At 39.7% G+C, this 3,974-nt stretch overlaps 1 protein-coding gene across 1 annotated transcript in view; it reads left to right on the forward strand.

Annotated features, from left to right (window-relative positions):
• The first annotated feature begins 531 nt into the window (after nt 1-531).
• wdfy3 (WD repeat and FYVE domain containing 3) overlaps nt 532-3,974 on the forward strand; it is an 84,104-nt gene continuing 80,661 nt past the window's right edge. The window contains exon 1 of the mRNA XM_031870616.1: nt 532-726. The gene's annotated coding sequence lies outside the window, so the exon portion shown is untranslated. The remainder of the gene's footprint in view (nt 727-3,974) is intronic.

The raw sequence follows: 3,974 nt of genomic DNA on the forward strand, positions 1-3,974 counted from the left end.
TCTGTTGGTTCCAATAAAAGAGAAACGTTTAATTCAATTAATCTGTCCCTTAAATCAGCTTAATCAGAATGTGAAACTGGTTTATTGCCAGGTTTACTCAAACAACATATGAATCAGAATCAGCTTTATTGGCCGCATACATGGAATTTGACTGGTTTACACATTGCTCTTAACGTACACACATAGAACATACAAATAAACAAGAACAATATAAAAACAAGGACATTAAAGACAACAAAGTACAGAGAAACTAAGCATACACATTTAACATTTAACTACATTACATTACAGTCATTTACTATCAACTACTATGTACGACGTAAATATATATCGAAGAATATATATGAATGGTGCTTTGATGCTTAATAATTAACATAATAATAATAACATTAAAAAAATGTACAATATTTATAATTTTACAATATCTGTGTTTAAAATAGAGTGTCTTCTTCCATTCATCCAACAGATGTCAGGTTCGTCCTTCACTCGTGGCCCCGGAGAGGAGGATGCTGTTTGGAGCTCAATCACTGGGACAAGCTCGGGGTTTATTTGGATGTTGAGGAGAAAGATGGCTTCCAGAAGGAAGGAGAGGAAGCAGTGATCACTTTTTTGGGGAGAGTATACAGCATCGGTTGTGACATATGGATATGCAAGGAGTGCCACACGTTACTGACATATTGGGGGGTTATCATCGACTTTCTAGCCGAAGGATTCTGCCGCTTACCGGTAAGTGGACGACGGATACAGCGAAAAGACGCTGTGGGTCTCTGGAGCGACAGCTAGCGTTAGCACTGCGCTGCTAACTAGCATGCTAGGTGGCTAGCAGTGCTAGCTGGCCGCCTAGCATCTATTTAGCTAACATAGACAGGAATGTGTAGCATCTCGGCTCGCGTTAACGGTCAGTTTTCAACTACAGCCGCATAAGAACTAATGTTAGCATGTCAGCAGCAGCGTCCTTTACACTTTATGTATCATTTTTTTTTATATTGAAATACAAACCTACCCTCTTTATTTGCAACGTATTTATTTATTGAAGGCCAACGTCACCGTTTAGCTTGACAGTTCAGTCGTTCAGATGCTGCGATGCTAGGTGCGATCAGCTGGTGGTGCTAGTTAAGCTAACCGACGCTAATGTCGTTACGCTAGGAGGATTTATGACTGAACATTGACGTTATTTAACGGGTCAAATCAAGGTGGCTGTAACGTTATGAGACCGGCCAGTTATATCCAAGGTCTGCTAGTATTAAAGTCAGAATGACTGGTATATTTTAGTGCGATTACACCGGCCTCATTTCGTGCCCATAGACTGTGATGTGCTCCTGATGTGCAATGTAAAGTCACCTGTGTGTGGTTGAGTATATGTGTGTGTGTGTGTTGCCACTGACCAGTGCATTGTTCCAGATTACATGGCTGACACCCTGTACAGTCACCTAAACAACCAACAGCAGCTCAGTCTGGGATTAAATGTGTGTTACATCTAGTGTTATCACAAATTTGTGTCATGCTCTTGTTCCTTGGGTGTGTGTGTGTGGTGAGCTACCAGATACACACAGATCACATGATGGAAATGTTTTTTGTTTTACTTCTGCAGGTTTTGTCCTTGCTAGTGATTAGAAAGTGATTGGAAAATGTGTGTTATCTACTTGAATTGCCGAAAAGTACTGAAATGGTTCATGCTTCTGTCATTGTTGTATTGCTGTTATCGTCTCCCATGGTGTAATAACTTCTCGCCTGAATAAATATCATATCCAGTGCCATATAATTAAGATCATCTTCTAAATGAATCAGCCACAGCCAACCTGTACCTGTTTTCCCCACCTTGATAGACAGTATAACGACTGAGATGTGTGTTTTAATGTTCAGTATCATGTTGTTTTAATTGAGTCTGATGCTCTGCTGCTACAGCAGCTGTGGGTAACAATTACATACCGGTTTACTTCAACAAGTCACATGTATTGACACTCTATTCAGTCACACTCGATAGCAATGTCATAGATGTTACATGCAGCTCAACTGTTTGTTTGTCTCGTCACACCATGCCCACTATTACACTACTATTGACACACAGACACATCATTTGTATGGTAATTTCCTTCCAACAGGTTTGAAAATACATCTGACAACAGAACATGTATGTTATGAGCTTTATGAGCTTGACTAAATTGATATTTACTGCATTGTAAGAACCTCATTCTGTTTTGTCTGCCCCAAAGAATATAATTAAAGGTGTTTTTTAGCAGACAAATGCAGATAATTAAACCATTACAGTGACCAGACGCAGCGTATGTAAGAAATAATACTCTAGTCTAGTAAGTAATTATTTAACAAAAAGGGCGATTTCATAGAGTTAAACATAGACATTAAAAGTCACTTTCCAAATTAGAAATGAATGTTCCTGAATCATTAGAGGCCCATACATGCTGGTGGCTACTCATCTTTGTATCCAGACTGAACGTTGTATGGGTGAAAAACAAAACCAAGCCACTGTGAAGATTAAATTATCAGGGATGCTGAAGTTGTTGCAGTCACTTCATTTCCGTATATTTGTCCATATGAACTACTAATCAGCCGCGTCAACACCAGCACTTCAAAGAAGAGCAGACCCCAAGTAGACTGAGGGATGAGTGTAGCTCCAGTCAGTCTGTTTGCTCCATCAGCCACCTTTGAAGATGCACCGACCATCATTTGAATGTCCTAATGTAATATACAAACCTGGTTAGTTAAAGGAGCTGTTGACGTGTGGGCTGCAGGAATTAGGTTTCCTGTTTGCACACAGGGCCTCTTGTGAGCAGGAGGCTCTGACTTTATGTACAGAAAGTTAAGATGGCTTAGATATTAAGCTAATTAGGTGGCAATAATTCATGAATACCGCTGAATTGAGAGAGTTGGTTGAATATTATTTATAAAAACACCATTTTATTTGACTGATCTTATTCACGTTAAACTAAACCTCAAACCCGCGATAGATGCAACATTCATTGTCCCGACATCTTTAACTGTCGTTATCTTTGCTATTTTCATGTATTTTTCTCCTGTATTTCTGCTATTTCTTACCAGGGAAGGTACAGTAGTTAGTCCAGTCGGTGTGACGTCACATGAATGCAGATTATTTTGATCTGTTCGTGGAGTTCCTGATGTCTTACGAATGTCAGCAATAACTGTATGAAGTGTCATCCCGTTGGCCAGCTTCTTTATATGACGGTTGCTTGTGATTAAACATTGACACGGTTCTGTGGAAGATCACTAAGCAGTTAAGCAATATAATATTCCCTGGCTGACACTTTAATTAAAGCGGATGAATGATGCCCATGGCTGAGGGTTTTGTGTTTAGTTCCAGAAGTGTAGTCTGGAGATCTGACTTGCTTCTTAAAAAGCTATTTGGATATTAAATATGTAAAAAAAGCACCTGCTGAATATTGGGGAATTTGATCAACCCTAGTACCTGGTAAACAAAAGATATTTACATGTCACGGTTTGTCAGATAAGCAACCGGTCCTGTACAGAGCTGCAGCTAACGGTTGCTTCACCAGGGCCGTAATCAGGATTCAGGACCCATAGTGAGCGTAATTCTGTCAGATCGAGTGTCAAGAATCTCAAAATATATCAACTATAATGATGCATAACTATCTGCTTGAGGAGGCAGAGTGAGAGTAGTTAGAGTAACTGTGAATGATCAGGAACAAAAGTAAACAAGTGTTTGCTCTCGGTGTTAACGAGTGTTACACCCGAGGCCAAATAGAACAACAAACATCTCGTAGACTCGTGTAAATCCAGCGGTTCTCATAAAATATGACGAGATCAAAAGCTTTAATCAACAATACTAATGTATATAGACAAACCAGAGGTTATGTTTTTATCGATGCGTTTCCCTCTCTGTGGAGACGAGGGCAACAACGTGGAATCTGTGCTCTGTGAGGCGCTTGTTATTGATCAAGTGTATCTACATTAAAATGGTGTAATGCAGCACAAGGCCA

This window comes from Anarrhichthys ocellatus, unplaced genomic scaffold (assembly GCF_004355925.1).
Source record: "Anarrhichthys ocellatus isolate YVR2014 unplaced genomic scaffold, GSC_Weel_1.0 scaffold53, whole genome shotgun sequence".
NCBI classification, from domain to species: Eukaryota; Metazoa; Chordata; class Actinopteri; order Perciformes; family Anarhichadidae; genus Anarrhichthys; species Anarrhichthys ocellatus.